The following is an 18,253-nucleotide window of genomic DNA, read 5'->3' on the forward strand; positions in this document are numbered from 1 at the left end:
TGCTGTAATGAGAAACCAGATCAGTTAGTGTGAGCAGCAACTACCAATACCTGTGAAGGCTAAAAAAGAAATTCAAAGTTTGGACATAGCGTTGACCACGGTTCTAATTATGTAGTGCGATATTTTTCATTCTTGTCTTCTCTCTTCTGTGCTATTGTACCTGCAACTTTAGACTGAGCAGAAATGCCTTCTGAAATGCAGTGCTCAGAAAAGAGGAGAGCAGGTCTACACAGGCAGTCAAAAACCATCTTCTTGATAAAACGCTGCCCTTTTCCTCTAACTATGAATAACAATAGCAAAGGCCTAATTAGCTTAGTCAAGTCTATTGGAAGGGAAGCATCACTGACTCTCCAAAGGCAGGTTCCGAGGAGCTGCTGCCAGCCCCAAACTCAGCAGCCTGCAGGTCCCCCATGCCACAAGTGGGGCTGGCCAGAGCCTTCCTTTCCTGGAAGATGAAGTTTCTGTGTAGGCCCCTGGATACAGTATCAGTCACTCCCTCTCCTTTTCTCCTGCTCTTTTCTTCTCTCTCCTGACATGGCAAATGGTATCAATCTCTTTTTGCTTTATGTCCATTTTGTTCTTCTCTTGGAGATGAGAAGGACAGGAGGGGGGCCGTGAATGATGTCCTCACTTTGTGCCTTCTCCTAGGTGACAGTTCACGCGAGGCCAGCAAGCGGACTGTTCTCAGAATTGTTTCCCAAGTGCTTTGCTTTGTTCTGTTTCCCCTATAAGCCTCCCTGACTTATTTTTGCTCTTGAGAAATTTGAACTCTTGATGGAATGAATATGAGGAAAACATTTTCTGTTTGTTTTCTTTTCTTTTGTTTGTTTGTTTTTATTCTGGGCCCGCTATAAAATCTCTTAGCAAGTCATTATGTTTTCATAAGGAAAACCCAAGCTTTTGTCTAGTGATCCTTCCCTTTGTTCCTGTACAAGAAGGAGGGCCTGGGAAGGTTTCCTGGTACCATCAGGGGACATCACTGACCCAGGAAAGGTCACTATGGTGGGTACATGATGATAGCACAAAGGCCAGGAGTGGAACAGGGTGCCAAGAGTAACTATTCAGACAAGCCCTCAAGGAAGAATTCCAGTAGGACCCTTTATCTCCCAAGCAGATTAAGGTGCAGATTTTATTGACTTTAAAGCATGACAGTTCTGGCCAACTTTCTCTCAATAACGCCATCAGAGTAGGGAAGGAATCCTATTCTCTTGATGCAATTGGAGGCCTGACTCTCAATACCATGGGGTGGGAGTATGTGCTTTTTCCAGCTACATGTGGCCCTGCCCACCCGGAATCACTGCTTTTGAGGAGAAATGTCACTCGCTCATGGGAGTGAGCTATGTCTTGATGGTGAGGAGGTTAAACAAAACAAAGCAAAACAAAACTGTTGGGAACCATTAGCATCTGCTGTGTGTGTGTGTGTGTGTGTGTGTGTGTGTGTTTAGCCCATGAGAAAAATGATTCCCAGCTCTCAGACTTTCCTAAAGTATGAACAATGTTAAGAGATCCAACTTTTGATTTGGACTTGGGATTTTAAATTTAATGTGACATATTAATGAAAGCAATGTGCGGTATTTACTCAAATCATAGTTTTCTTCAGGGTAGTGCAAGACTCAGTCATGGATAAATCAGGAGCGTACTCCAGACTCTGAAAGGCAAGAGGACCAGAAATTGCCATGGTGGGGGGGGTGGGGGGAGGGCAGACAAAAAGGCACTACTCAAAAAAGAATTACTTAAGTTTAAGAGGCAAATGATACTATTTGAAGGAAGTATTAAAAGGCATGCAAAGTCATAAACTTCACAAAAGCCAACAGTTGTATGCCCTCTGTTCACCCTCCTGGCTCGGCATGTGTGTGGTGGCACTGGGGGCCCTCATGGAGCGAGAGCCCTGTGCACTTGGTCACTGAGCATGCTTCTCTCCTGAAGGTCAAGCTGTTTGATGGCTCAGCCCTTTATATACATTTGGATGTAGCTAAGTTGTGTTTCCATTAGTGGTAACTCAAGTGAATCGAGCAACATGACAGACTGAGCCTAACATTTTGTCGGGGTTTAATAACATTGGTTTAATAACACTGGTTTGATTTTAGAAGGACACATATTTTCCTATTTAAAACATTTCTCTGAGGGCTCTAAAGGGTCCAGAGCATTTTTTTTTTTTAATAAAGGTGGAAATGTATTCCTAAGCACAATGAAAAAAGTTGGGATGCAAATGTGAAATTTTCCCTAAAATACGGGTACATGGAATTATGAAGATTCCGTAGAGACTTTCTGGGAGCTATTATTTACTGAGTGCTTGCTGTGTGCCAGCCCAGCTGGTTTACACAGGTTGTTGGATGAATGGATGAGTGAGTGAATAAATGAACAAATGAACAGTCCAACAGAATATTTACTAATATTTCCTTTTTACCAGTGAGGAAACCGAGGCTTGGGAGGCTGTAAAATATCACCCCACCTGATAAATCCTGGAATAGAATTCAAACCAAACTCTCTGATTCTACATGATATAAAAGAGATTCAAAACAGTGCTGGGAACAATCACATATCCTAAAAACCCTTCCACCTTAGGCCAGCTGATGAAGATAGCTTTTATTTTTCTCCTTGAAGTTCCTAACTTCCCCAATGAGTGCCAATGTCCTCATTCATTTTCTCACATTACTCATCTTTTTTACCCACAAAATTCTGGTTGAAATTAGTGGAATCTTCATGCTTAGGAGCTTCTAATGACATAAAGAACTGGGAATACTAACCCAATGTTCTGATCTTTTAAAAAAGCCCAGACAGAAAAGAATATTGGCCCCAGCGGTCAAAACCCAGACAACTCCAGTTTTGATGGGACAGCTCCCAAAAAGTTCAGATGCTTCCCTGAACTTATCCAAACCTTGGGCGGTCTCCTGCTTTTCCGGAGGGAACATGCTTGGTAGATGATGCACCAAGTTTGAAACACATGGAGAATGCCCTCCATGGGGACTCTTGGGTCTTATGTGAGGTTAAATCCCAACTGCACATCAGGCTGCTATGGTATTTTTTTCTCTGGAGAAATATAAGCAGGCTTTGTTGTGTTGCAAATGAAATCTCAACCACACAGAAAGCACTGGAAGTTATATTAGGTGAAGTTATCAAATGTCTGTTTATGGTCTTCATTTATTAAGCACGTACCATGTGCCAGAAACCTCCATAGATGCTTCACCTATGTTATTTTCTTTAATCTTGTCAACAAACCCACAACATAGTTGTTATCTCCACTTAACAAATAAGGAAACTGAGGCCCAGCTTGATGAAGTAACATGCCCAGGGTCATATGACTTATGGGTGGCAGTTGGGATTGGAACCAATTATGTCCATATCCAAAATGTGTGCACTTAACCACACCATCCTGTGTCCTGATTAGCCCAGAAAGACATGAGCAAAGATTTCATTTGTGGGTGGATTTGTATCCTAGCTGTATTTCCATCTGACTGCAGCCTCCTCTGGTCCATTTCAGGAGCAGGGATGGAAGTAGCAGAGCCAGTGGGCACCTCTGGTTCTCTTATAGCAAACATGGGCAGTGTGGTCAATTCACTGGGTGGAGGTCACCAGCTTCAGGCCAAGTGACAGAAGTTAATGAGTTCTGTCTTTAACATCTGTCAAAGCAAACCATCAACGGGCTGGAACCTCTGAGAAGCCACCAGAAAAAAGTCTGACATGATAGACTAAGAAATTCATGGGTGACTTTAGAAATCAGAAATAAATCAGGAAGAAAAAACAACTGATGTGCAAGTCAATTCCCTAAACACTAGAAACTCACAGAATCATTAAAAGTCCCCATAACTTGGGCCTGACTGAAACTGTGGTCACTTCACTGTAGTAATTTAAATCAACTATTTATTTTGGCTTCCCTCCTCAATGACTTGTTCTAATCGAAATGCTTTGATGAGATGTACAAAAGGAATAAAAATATGATTGAGAAGCCAGAGAGTAATATCTTGGTTTAAAACAATTGTGAACATAAACTTTAATCTCTGGCCATGTTATAAGGGCTATTTTGACTGACTAGGGCAGAGAATTTTAAGATACTATTTAGAAAAGAATTTTGGGTTTCAGAGTGGGTATAAATGTATTCTAACACTACCTTTACAGAACGTATTTCCACCAAAATGCCTCTTATTCCACCTATAAATCAATGCACATTTGATATCTAAAACTCCATGTTTTGGAGGCTTTTATAATAATCTATGGCTTATAAGAGGCTAAGGTCAGCTTCATGCTGAGTTTGAGCAATATTTGGGGGACCTGGGCTCCTGCTTCTCCTACAAGCAAACCAATGGGTTTCCCTCCTGCTTGACATGAAGTACTTTCATTCATCTACCTAAAATTCATCTGTGGGTAGTGTGTTTACCTGAACTGGATATTAGCTTCCTGAAACCATTAGCAACAATAAAAAACAAAAGTTTATATTTATTAAAATATTACCATATATCAGGTATCTTCTTTCTAGCAGAACTAGGTTTGAAGCCCAGCCAAGCTATTTGACGACCTGTGAGATCATGGATAAGTTACTTATCTCTCAAATCATCAGTTTTCTTATCTACAAACTGGTGACAATAATACATTGGTTTGAGAAAGATGAATGCCATAGGATTTCACTTACATGTGAAATCTAAAAAACAAATGAACAAACAAAAATCAGACTTTTAAATACAGAAAGCCAACTTGGTGGTTGTCAAAGAGGAGATGGGTGGGGGATGGGTAAAATAGGTGAAGGTGATTAAGAGATAAAAACTTCCAGTAATGAAAAAGTAAGTCAAGGAGATGAAAAGTACAACATAGGGAATATAGTCAATAGTACCGTAATGATGTTGTATGGTGGTGGATGGTGATTACACTTACCGTGGTGAGCAGTGAAGAATGTAGAGAATTGTCAAATCACCATGTTGTACACTTGAAAGTAATATAACATTGTATGTTAATTATACTGCAATTAAAAAAAAAAAAGAGTTGCAAGCAGAACCTGAAAACTAAAGGAGACTTAAAACACTAAGAACCAAAAACCTCAACAACCCAACACTGGTTTTCAGAGAAAAGTCAATAAGATAATATATGTTGTATTAGTTTGCTAGGGCTGTCCTAATATCACAGAGCTGGTGGCTTAAACAAACAAACAAAAAAATATTTTCTCACAATTCTGGAAGCTAGAAGTCCTGGATCAAGGTGTCAGAGGGTTGATTTGTTCTGAGGCCTCTCTGCTTGGCTTGTCCATGGTTGTCTTTGCCTCCAAGTCTTCACATGGTCTTTTCCCTGTGTGTGTCTGTGTCCTAATCTATTCTTTTATCCGAGGAGACCAGTCAAATTGAATTAGGCCTATCCTAATGACCTCACTGTAACTTAATTATCTTTCTACAAACCCTGTCTCCACATATAGTCATAGTCTGAGATACTAGAGGATTTCAACATATGAATTTTAGGGAGAAAACAATCTTAAAACATATGTGAAATGCCTAGAACTTGGTACACTTTCAATAAATGCTAGCTCCCCTCTCCTCCCCACTTCTAAGATTTGGTGTAAAGAAGACACAGATTATGAGGTACATGGTCTTTTAGTGGACTTTCATGTTCTTTAACAGACATGAAAATGCAAAATAATCCCATTCAAATGGGATGCCCATTGCTGCGCACTGGCAGGCCTTCAGTTTAAAAACAGAGGCAAACGACTTCATTTTACATCTCAGAAAGTATATGTCAAGGTATAAGGAGGAGTTTTTACTTCCAGAGCTCTCAGTTCCCATTGATTCAACTTGTAGTCAAAGCCAAACAAAGAGCAGAATGACGGTGACAGCAACGACAGTGTGACAGAGTGGTAGCAGCAGCTCCCATTTACTGAGGACAGACTCATATGAAGCTCTTCAAGTGCATTCTCCATTTCATCTATCATATCTTCTACAAATGAGTAGCTGTGTGTGGTCTTTCAAATAAACTGAAAATTTTTTTAAGACTTCTTTTTTTTTTTTAAAGAGAACACATGAGGAATTTCTGCACACAAGAAAGGGTAAAATCAATGTTGATTTCATGAGAAGACTCACCATCCTAGATGATCACTGTCACTCTAACTGTAGTTTTGCTGATATTTAAGGACAAATAAATCATGTCTGAATTGACTAGAAAATGCTGACATCCACTTTTGGAAGCAGAGGATGTTCTGGAGAGCAGATTGCTTGATAGGTGCTGATTGACCAGGAGAGCCGGAGATGACCTGCTTTCGAGTCCCTGTCCACCTAGCACACTGCTCTGCTTGCCATGAAGACAAAGAAATATCTGTGGACGGAATGCTGCCCCACCCCCCATTGGACTTTGGAATCGCTCTCTCCTTTTGGGATCAGCATGGCTAACAGCTCTGATGGACTCACTGTTCAAACAGCCGTCCATGCCCCTCTTCTGGACACTCAAAAGAACCCCAAGAACACACTGCTGCAGAAGGAGAGAGGCCACCACTTGGCCCCTTTGTAATTTACTCTCAAGTGCTTTGGGGGTTTTATGCAAGAATCTCAGTCATGTGAACGTATGTGTAAAACAATTGTTGGGAAAGTAGAAAAAGCAAACTGACATTTCCAAGATTTTAATTTAGGGGCACTTCTACCTCTACTTCCCAAGAGAGATAGATGTGGTGGCTGCCACTGACATTTGATAGAAACACACATTTTGAAATGTTGCAAGTCATAGAAACATCTAGGCCATGGTGATGCCTGTCAGATTCTTCTTTGTCCACCCATTTAGCTCAATGCAAGCACCCATCAGGAAGGGTCAAGTGGGCATTGCTTTAGGTAAGTCTTCCAGACTTGAACAAAGGCACAGGGGAGACAGATGCACGGGGAGAGCTGCTTCCTGTCAGCTCACTCTCTGGACATGCTCAGGCCTGTGGGCAGGGCTTTTGAGTTTCTGGCCTGCAGTCAACCCCATTGAGCAGCAGCCTTGGCTGGGTCATACACAACATTTTTTCTGTCTGAAGGATGACCTGGTTAGCAAAGGACAAATAGTAGAGCTCCCAAAAAATAATTAAGTCTTTGGACCCCTTTCCGCAAACACTAATCTGTGTGAGGTTTTCTGGAGCAAATGCTGTAGACTGCATTCCAAAAGCCAAAAGGCAAAACACCACACTGGTCAGTAACCCATGTTCCCTCCATAAATAGCACCATGCCTTTCTGAAGAAATGAGACAGAATGTTAGACAGTCCCATCCGTGGTACCAGCCAGATGGAAGCTTTCACTAACAGACGGGAATATGACAAAGACAACAACAAGGACGGACAGAGGACCAATTCAGTCAAAGCACAGTATGTCGGGACAATTCACTTAACTACTTGGGGCCTCAGTTTCCTCAGCTCCAAAGTTAAGCTAATAACTCTGTTCCATGAGGTAATCCATTTAACTGGAACACAATCACTGAGCACCTACCACATGTGCAGTACCAGGCTAATGGCTGGTGGTAAAGACCAAGAAAATGTGAGGGCCCAGCTGAGCAGCTGCATCATAAAAGTCTTCCCCAAAATGTTTGTTGACTATGAAAGAAGGGTTGGGAAAGAGATATCCCCGGGTTTCCTTTGAAAATGTGGATATTTATTCCAATTCCTTTGAATTATTTATTAAAATTATTAAAAATCACTTTCTTCTAGACATAATGATTAAGTACTAGAAACAGACAACCAAGACCCTGGGAACAGAAAGTTAAGACAGGAACAGTGGGCTCTGTTCCAGCTCAGGGGACCTCAACTGAGCTATGACATACGTGAGTAGACGCCCAGGAGAATCCGTGGCTTCAGATCTAAGTCCAAAGAGGTAAAGAGGGGAGGGGAAAGGTGCCGGGGATGGAGGGTGATGAAAGGGGCAAATCAACCTATTACAGTGAGAAGTATAGGATAATTCCTAGGAACACACTAACAGACATGTTTATCCTGTGAGCAGCCTTAGTGATTTCAGTGGTTGGCTGGAGGGAGGGGAAAATCGAGCTAACTTTAATCACACTCCCAAGTCCGACTCTAGCTTCTCAGAAAAGAGACAATAACTGGTCACACCATCCTGGTCCTCACAACAGCCAGGGTCAAGGCCTGGCTGGAATTACCCAACAGGATTTCAGACGAGGCCTGGAAACATGTGCATGTAAGCTTCTTCTGGAATGCGAGCTGCATGCAGAAATGGATTTTTCTCAACCTAATTTTAAGAAAATCTGAACTTCAACCTAATTTTAAGAAAATCTGAACTTCATAAGAAAAACTGGGTACTTTAGAGAATCCCATCCATTTTTTTTCTCAAGAGAAGCATTTTGTAGCCGAAACCAGCCAATGGCACTAACCACACCTATCTCAAGTCCAAGTTTGGATAGTCACCTTATTTTATTCAATAGAAAAATAGAAATCCTTTTTTAACTACCATCCAGTTGCCTTTTCCTTGTGCTGTTGGGTTTCTTTTGGCATTCTCATGCTCCTCCAGGGGTTAACAGAAGGTTAGCAAAGATGACCTCAGGGAGCAGAAGGAGCTGGTGCTTCCAAACCTCCCTGGGCGGGAACCACAGATGGCAGGTCAAAGTCGACATCACTCTTCAGCTGCCTGGTATGCACCTTATGAAACCAGGCACACCCACGCTTAAAATAACGAACTGGCCCGCACTCAGGGAAAATCACAAATGCGTTTCTTCTTCCCATGATATATGTAGAAGCAAAGGGTGGAGGTTGGGGATGGACAGAGGAGGAGAGGAGGTGAGACGTGGGGAGATGGCAGACAGGGGAGGTAAGGAGCACCAAGTGTCCGATGCAACCGATCTGCGAGGAGACCCTCCGAACGCTGCAAGGCCTTCCATGCCAAAGACGCTCAGGATGAGTCCAATTTTAGCCCAGGAGAAATGAATCATCTATAGGGCAAAAGGTTTAAAGAGAAAAAAAGTATTATTCCAAGTATGCAGCGCTGTCCACATCCAAAACTTCTAGGTCAAATACAGTGAGGAACTGATGTGGGAAAAAGAAAGCAGCCTGACCTCTCAGTGCTCTGGGTCGGCTGGCAGCTGTCCTCGTCCTCACACCACTCATGTCCCGGCCCTGTTGGTGGGCTCTGGGAGGAAAGCTCAGGCCTCGTACCTCTTACTGCTTGGGGAATGCAGGCTGGGAGTTTCTGACTTGTACACCCTCTAATTAAAGGGAATATGGCATTTTCAATGATGATGATGATGATGATGATAGAAACACCTCAAAAAAGAATGGGGGCATGCGCAGGCTTATGTATTATTCCAAGTTCTGTGGAAGGCGAGAGGGTCTGAAACAGTAAAATGTCGTTTACTCATGCAGCTCTGAGTAACTGAAGGGGAAAAGAGCTCAGAAAATAATTGATTAGATGCCAATTCACATAGCTCACTTAGTCTGCTTTTTATTATCAGTATTTCTTTAAAAGGCTAATAGATCCTGTTCTTGACAAGCATGAAGCCAGAAGGTGGGCTCTTATCCAGTGTTTTCATTTTTCAGCCCTCAAGAGGCAATGATTAGATCTTACTATTGAATGCACAAACCACACTCACTGTGTGAACTCGCTGAGAGCACTCCCCACCTAGGGATGAAAAAAAAAGTAGAGAAGTTTTATTGGAAGGACTGTAAAAGGAAGAGGGAGGAGCATTCTGGGTCTCTTTGGGCCAACTGATTAGGGATGAGTTGATTTTCTTATGACCACTCTAAAGCTACTCTCCCGGGGAGGAGGGAAACGTGAGAAGACTGAACTTCAGTGTTTTAATTCCAGGTCTAAGAATAGCCAAACCTGGGCTGGGGAGCAAAAGCCAACCAGTGAAAGTGCGTTTGCAAAGTGATCGAAAATCCTGTGAATCCTAGGTCATTTTTGTGAGTGGAGTTTCTCTCTTCCTCATCTTATAAACTGTCACTGAACTTAGGATGGTATGCCCATCAGTGGAGGCCCTCCCCAGATTGTATGATCTAAAACTGAGCCACAAGGAGCCAAATGTGATTGAAACGTGCTTCCAGTCATAACTTCATGGCATGCTTCTCAAAGGCATCCTTGTGTCCGATAAGCGCTGGACACATTTTATTCATTACAACACAGTCTATATCAAGTTGCCACACATGGTATCTGTGTCTGCCATTAACTACCCTCAATGTATCCTAAATGTACAGGGCTCTCTCCTTCCTAATGGGATTGATTAGTGAGTCTCTGGGTGTGCCGTTGAGGGTTAGCTCTCCACTTCTATCACCTGTCCAGTGAATGAAAACAGAAAAGATTTTTCTCCAAGGAAAAAGAAAAGACATGCAAGTGAATGGATGGCCTAAATCCTAGCCTTTGGGGTTAGCTCCTAGATAATCCCAGTTCCTTCTGATGGTGGCGAACTCCTCCTGTGAGGTGCTGGAGGGGCTGCCTGGGCTGGAGCTCCTTTCCAATATTTGGTTGGTTAGATAAAAATACCTTTCAGTTCTTGAGTATTTTGCTGTGCTCGGTTTTTCTGAGCAATTACCCTACTCTTAAGAGAAGCTAAGAAGCAGTGGGGCTGTTTGAGATAACGAGACAGTACACACAACTCTAATTCATACACAGCCATCAAATTTTTTTTTTAAAGATTCTATTTATTTTATTTGACAGATAGAGATCACAAGTAGGCAGAGAGGCAGGCAGAGAGAGAGGGAGGAGGAAGCAGGCTCCCCGCCGAGCAGAGAGCCCGATGCGGGGCTCAATCCCAGGACCCTGGGATCACAACCTGAGCCGAAGGCAGAGGCTTTAACCCACTGAGCCACCCAGGCGCCCCAGCCATCAAATTTTTATAGGTTCCTATCTGAGATGCTGTAACTAAGGAGTTTTTACAGTTTTCAGGTTAAATTCCTATTCTTTGGGGATTATAATTCAGTTATAAAATGTTTCTCTTGAACTAAAACTTGGTATATGAAGTCTTAGATCAGAATAAAAACATTATTAGAAATTTCCATAAACATCACTTATATCATTAAAAGTTATTTTGTAAAATAGTTAAAACAATATCTTTAGAACATATGCAAATGTGACTTAGAATTACATGTTTCTTATTACTTTGTTATTTGTTTATGTACAAATATGTTCGCCTACCTTTTAAAAAAATCAGGGTTTTCATTATACCATTCAGATTACATTGTTAAATTAAAAATTACCTTTCAATATTTACAGATTAATATTGAGAACATAGCCTCCAGTATAACAATGTGTAGAAATGACAACATAGGTGAGTCCAGATATTAAAAAGGCAATACACAAATCAATCTTATTACTTTAAGGGCACATTCAGTGTCTCTTATCAATGCCATTGTGCACTGACAGTGAGCCCCTCTGTGTTACCTGGGAGCGGTGAGAAGCAGGTGATAACACAACCCCAGGGAAAGCAACAGGTGAGGGGGTTAAGGGCAAACCCGTCTTTTCCATCCTGTTAGAGGTGAGATGCCACTACAGCATTTCTCCCATGGTATCTCACAAATATAAATATAAATATAAATATAAATATAAATATAAATATAAATATAAATATATATGTGTGTGTGTATATATATATATTTTTTTTTTAAGGGAGGTTAAATATGTTTGAGCCTTGGGAAATTTGTTACTATGACCATAGCACCATCGATGTGAAACCCATATACCATTGTACTCCGTTACTGTTTTGTCTACCATGTTTTTCCCAATGCTGTAGCCAGGGGGCGCCTGGGTGGCACAGTTGGTTACTCAAGCAACTCTTGTTTTTCGGCTCAGGTTGGTGATTCAGGGTCACGGGATCAAGCCCCGCATTGGTTCCATGCTCCATGCAGAGTCTGTTTAAGACTCTCTCTCCCATGACTCTTAATCTCACAAAACAAACTGAGGGTTGCTGGGGGGAGGGGGTTTGGGAGAGGGTGGTGGGGTTATGGACATTGGGGAGGGTATGTGCTATGGTGAGTGCTGTGAAGTGTGTAAACCTGGCGATTCACAGACCTGTACCCCTGGGGATAAAAATACATTATATGTTTATTTAAAAAAAAATTTAAATTCCTCAGAAAAGTTAAAAGAAATGCAACTTTTATGGTTCAGCAATCCTACTTCTGGATATATATCCAGAAGAAATAAAATATCTTGAGATATAAAAAAAAAAAAGACTCTCCCTCTCCCTCTTCCCCTCCCCCACAAAATAAATAAATCAATCCTTACCAAAAAAAAAGGAAAAAGAAATGTTCAGCCAGGTTCTCACCCCTTGCCGCTCCATGGGTGTATGTATTCGAAGGCTGATAGGCAGTTGGGAAAGGTGGCTGTCACACATTCTTGTGGAATTTAAAGAGTTGACGCCATCATGCCAACTACTAACACTATATTAAAAAGGCAACAATATTTTTTCCCCCTATATTTCTAATTGAAGTCCTTTTACTAGATAGGGTTTGTTCACTGCCTCCCTGGTGTCTGTTGTTTTCTCACACTCTTGGCTGACTTACCTTCACTCCCTGGGCACTTGGGAACACACTCCCTATTGGGTGGAGGAGCCTCTCAGAGCTGCCAAATTCAGAGTGAGTTTGTCCTCCACAAAAAAGTAATTAAAATGTTCCAATGTAGATCCTCTGAGAGGCTAGAAGCTCTCGCGTTCTCTCCTGCTACTTTATCAAGTAGACATTGAACACCGTTAACAGTGCCAAAAATAGAATGTTTTTTTAATCAAAATAATATATGTATTTACTCTTAAGGCCAAATGAAAGTCCACTATTCTCTTTTTAGATATTTTTATTGGATGGTGTGTTCCTGTGTGTGTGTGTGTGTGTGTGTGAGCCACCCCAGATGACAGCCAGATTGTGTCCCCATCAAATGGGAAGTCCACACTGTATGCTATTTTTCAAAGAGGGACAGGGAGAATCCTGAGAATTCACCAGTCGTTTCCAATTTTTATCATTTCACAGTTACTTTCAGAAGTGGCTTACGAAGAGCAGCTCATTGAAGCCCAGGAGTAACTTAATACGTCAAGAGAAACGTTCAAAACCTTGATGCCTTTTGTTTGTAATTTCCTTGTGTGTTTTATGTCCCCCAGAGCAGATAAACAAGGGGTGTTCACTAATTAGAGTCAGAAACCTCGCAACCCAAAATGTCTGGAAAATCCCATGTTCTGCTAGTTCTAATATACCCGCATCAGCCATAAGGGATGTCTAACAGTGCAAGACCATAAAATCCCTTCATGTTTTCTGTTTTAGGGAAATCCTGCGTGGTTGCTCTAGGGTCATAAAAAATTACTAATGTGTTTTCTCATGGCACTGAGCCATAACATAAGGCCCTGTACAACAGTATTGTAAGCAGCCTGTAATCACAAACAAATGTATTCCACCAGCAGATGAGTTGTTATATGAGAAAGTGTGAGAGGTTAGAGCTCGAGCCTTGGTGTCAGCTCTGAAGCAGGTCCCTCCATAGCTGAAGGCCTCAGAGGCCATGCAAATGAAAATGACAGTGCCTGGGAGATGGGGGTGGGAAGGGGGATGCCAAGAGAGATGAGGTCATCCCAACGAACATCCAGCTTCCCTCTGAACAGAAAACAAGAAGAGGCTTCAACTCTGGTGCTATCTGGATGAAGAGAGGAGGTGGAGTTTATGGGTCAGGTTGAGGGAGATGTGGGAATCCCCACAAGGAGAAGACAGGGGACATTAGTGGGGGGTCGCAGGAGACAGGGATGGGTAGCCAACTCTGGAGCCAGCAATCCTGGAGCCAGCCTTGTACCAGCAAGGGAAATGGGGTTTCTGTTTCCACCACCACTTATCTGTTATGTTCAATGGTTAGGTTAGTGCACATGAAGGCAGATGGTTAACATAAGGGCAAGGCTGCTTGCCCACTATATAGGTCTGGCTTGGTAGGACATTCAGGGCTGCTTTCATAGACCAAGTATCACTGGCATCGTTCTGTCCCAGATGAAAGGAAACTCTCATAGAGAAGCTGATGTGTTTCGCCTTAGCCTCCAAAAAGGAACTTTTGAGCTGTGAACAGTGACATTTCTCCAGGTGAGTTCCTGTCCCAAGTAGGAGTGTTTTCCAGAATTTTCAGATGGGGGTGTGGGGGGATTCCATAGGAGCAATACAATCAGATTACTGGGAAACAGTGCAGTGACCCAGAAACAGTGCTGTGCAGTGGAAATGTACAAGTTAAAAATCCTGGCTCCACCACTCCCTAACTGATTTTGAGCAAGTTATTTATGCTTTCCAAATTTTGGCTCCCTCTTCTGAAAACAGGGAGAGAAATATCTGCCTTAATGATTGTTGTACAAGTAAATCTCCCACTTAAACACTACTCTTATGCCAGCAACTTCCAGGTCTGTTCTCGCTGGCCCGAATTTCTTTTCTAAGTTTCACAACTGTATACTCTATCCCATGTCTCATAGGATCTTCGAACCAAATGTTCCAAATGGAAAACATCATCTTTCCTTCCCTCTAACCTCACAGATCTGTTTTCTACTCAACTAAAGATGCCATCATGTGTCACCAGAAAACTTAGAAGTCTCTCGAATTTCTTTCCCCCTCATCACCACTCTCCAAGCACAGAAACCAGCAAGCTTCAGTTCTTGATTCCGGCTCTTTTGAAGCTCACTATCTATGTCTCCAATCTCTAGTTTAGGAGCCACCATTCCAGCCTAGAGCATTCCAAGAGTCTCCTGTCCCTAAGGTTGGCCCATTTTCCACCCTCCATCCAGAGAGACCTTTGGGAAGAGCAAATCCTTTTGGTTCACTCCCTTCCTTACAGAGCGTCTCACTGCCCTCAGGATATTTCTTACCCCAGCTGGTCAAGATCCAGTCCTTTCTTAATACTCTGGAGTCCTATTTGGTCTCCACAGTTCTGGCACCGTAAATTCTCTCTATACTGAACTCTGTTGACTTTCATTCATCTCTGGGCCTTCACAGACGTTGTCTTCTCTTGCTGGAATCTGCTCCCCTCACCGCCTCCTCCCCTTTACCTAATCGCCACTCTTTCTTCAGGTCAATGTAGATGTCACCTCCCATAGGAGCTTTGCCTATGCCCCCAAAGCTGGCTATGCACCGTCCTATGTGTGGCAACCATAGCTTATAATCTCCTTACCGCAGGCACAGGACCTTACAAAACTGGACTCTCTGGGAACTGTCAGTCTCTACTAGAGAGTAAACTCTTTAAGGACATTGTAACTTCTTTAAAGGAAGGAAGAGAGAGAGAGAGGGAGGAAGGGAATCATATGACATGTTAAGCACCTAGCACGCAACCAGTCACATACCAACAAATGCGAGTCTCCACTCTATAGTGATGAAATGCACATCTTACATTTCTTTTTATTTTTTAAGATTTTATTTATTTATTTGACAGAGATCACAAGTAGGCAGAGAGGCTGGCAGAGAGAAAGGGAGAAGCAGGTTCCCCGCTGAGCAGAGAGCCCGATGCGGGACTCGATCCCAGTACCCTGAGATCATGACCTGAGGCAAAGGCAGAGGATTTAACCCACTGAGCCACCCAGGTGCCCACATCTTACGTTTCTTAAGAAGGCCCCATAATTACTTTTTCACACTCACTTCACATCTAGGTATGCTAAATTTCTACCATCAGCCAAGCCTCCCCAAAACCCAATAGGCTATATCAGTTTCAGAAGCCTCCAGACTGGAGGTTTTGTTTGTCCAACAAGGTCTCTCATCTCCTTCACTTTTTTTTTTTTTTTTTTAATTAACAAACTTTGTTTTCTAGAGTAGTTGTGAGTTTACAGAAAAATTGAGTGGAAAGTACAGAATTCTCATATACCTTACTTCTCACCCACACCCTGTTTTCCCATATTATTAACATCTGGCATCAGTGTGGTACATTTATTACCACTGATGAACCAGTGTTGATATCTTTTTATTAAATAAAATCCATAGTTTAGATTAATGGCTACCCTTCGTATTGTAGAAATTTGGAAGTTTCAACAAATGTATAAGGACACATATCCACTATTACAACATCATACGGAACAGTTTCATTGTCCTAAAATAGGCCAGTGTTCCATTTACTCATCGCTCTCTCTTTACCCCTTCTCATCTTTTCAAACCCCTGGTAACCACTGATCTTTTGATTGTCTCTGCAATTTTACCTTTTCTAGAATGTCATGTAGTCGGAATCCCACAAAATGTAGCTATTTCAGATTGGTTTCTTTCACTTGATAATGAGCAATTAAGGTTCCTCCCTATCTTTTCATGGCTTGATAGCTCATTCCTTTTTATCACTGAATACATATTCCATTATCTGGATGTGCTATAATTTGTCCATTTACCTATTGAAGGACTTTTGTCGGAATAAGCATCTCTGTGAACATTTCTCTGTGGACATGAGTTTTCAACTCCTTTGGGTAAATATCAGGGAGCACAATTGCTGGGTCATCTGGTAGACTAGGTTTAGCTTTGTAAGAAACTGCCACATTGTCTTCCAAAGTGGTTGTGCTATTTTGCATCCTCACCAGCAATGAATGAGAATCCCTGCTATTCCACATCCTTGTCAGTATTTGGATTTTCTTCATTCAAACAGGTGTGTAGTAGGGTCTCGTTGTTGTTTTAATTTGCAATTCTCTAAAGATATACGTTGAGGATCTTTTCATATGCTTCCTTTCCATCTGTTTATCATCTTTGGTGAGGTATCTGTTCAGGTTTGGGGTCATGCTTTGTTGTTGCTGTTGTCCAAGGTTTATTGGAGATATTACAGTCCAGCAGAAAGATTCAAACAGTTCCACGTGGTGTTTTGAAATTCATCCCAACTGTAGGCTGAGTGACCTGTAGACTGGACACACCGCCAAAGTCCAAGAGTTTCAACATGTCCTTAGTGTCAGGATCTACTTCCATGATCTCCTGATGCAGGGCTGAGACATGAGGAACATCATTCTCTCTCCTTTCTCTCTCCACCTCCTGCTGCTTGCTGGAGATCCCTCTCTCCGGGCCTCTCTGAATGCCCTTCACCAGATGTGTGACATGGCCCACTATCTTTTCACAGAGCATGTTGCTGGGAATAACAGTGATAGCTTTGCCCACGCCTGTTGGTGTGGAAGTTCTCTAGGCACATGTCATACTCCTCAATTATGAAGGCAGCTGCCTTCATGGTTTTGGGTTGGTGGGAATGGTAAAAGAGAAGTTTTGGCCTATTTCTTACTTGGGTTGTTTGTTTTTTTATCATTGAGTTTTAAGAGTGCTTTGCACAGTTTGGCTACAAGTCCTTTATCTGATGGGTGGTTTACAAATATTTTCCCCAGTCTGTGGCTTTTTTTCATTCACACAATCTCCTTCACTTTTCAATGACAGTTTTGAGGGATGTAGAAACTTGGCTTGATGGATTTTTTTTTTCTTCCAACATTTTGGATATTTCACTCCACTCTCTTATTGCTTGCATGGTTTTTGATAAGATGCCCAATGTAATTTGTATCCTTGTTTCCCTATAGATAAGATGTTTTGTTTTTCTAGTGTCTTCTTCTTCTTCTTTTTTTTTTTTCTTTGAGACAGGGGTGGTGGGGAGAATAAGCCTGCATAAGCCAAGGCTGGGGAGGGGCAGAAGGAGAGGGAAAGAGAGAATCTCAAGCAGACTCCACTCCTAGTCCAGAGCCCAACATGGGGTTCAGTCTCACAACCCTGAAATCATGACCTGAGTGGAAATCAAGAGTCAGACACTTACCTGACTGAGTCACCTAGGTGCCCTTTTTCTGGCTTCTTTAAGGATTTTCCCTTGGTTACTGATTCTCTGAAATTTGAATGATATGCCACGGTGTATACCTTTAAATATTTATCCAGCTTTGTATTCTCTGAGCTTCCTGGGTCTGTAGTTTGGTGTCTGTTCTTGGCCATTATCCCTTCAAATATTTTCTCTACTCCATTCTCCTTTTCTTCTCCTTCAGATATTCCAACAATGCATATGTTTCATCTTTTGTAATTGTCCCACAGTTCTTGGATGTTCTGTTTTATTTCATTTCCATTTGTTTTTCCTTTATGCATCTCAGTTTGGGAAGTTTCTGTTGACATATCTGAAAGCTCACTGACTCTTTCCTCCTTCATGTCCAGTCTCCTGATGGATCCATTGCACACACATTCTTTACTTCTATTACAGTGGTTTTGACGTACAGCCTTTCTTTCTTACAGTTCTCATCTCTTTGTTTACATTACCCACTTGTTCGGCCTGTTGACTATTTTTTTTTTTCCATTAGAGCCCTTAACATAGTAAACATAATTATCTTAAAACTAATAATTCTAGCAACCATGTCATATCTAAATCTGGTTCTGATGCTTTCTCTCCTTCTTTAGGCTGTGTATTTT

At 41.9% G+C, this 18,253-nt stretch overlaps 1 pseudogene; it reads right to left on the reverse strand.

The window, feature by feature from the left end:
* Window positions 1–16,675: 16,675 nt before the first annotated feature.
* Window positions 16,676–17,126, reverse strand: LOC111142699 (annotated as a pseudogene).
* Between the last annotated feature and the right edge of the window lie 1,127 nt (window positions 17,127–18,253).

Source organism: Enhydra lutris, unplaced genomic scaffold, assembly GCF_002288905.1.
Source record: "Enhydra lutris kenyoni isolate GAN:26980312 unplaced genomic scaffold, ASM228890v2 scaffoldscaffold8, whole genome shotgun sequence".
Taxonomy (NCBI): domain Eukaryota; kingdom Metazoa; phylum Chordata; class Mammalia; order Carnivora; family Mustelidae; genus Enhydra; species Enhydra lutris.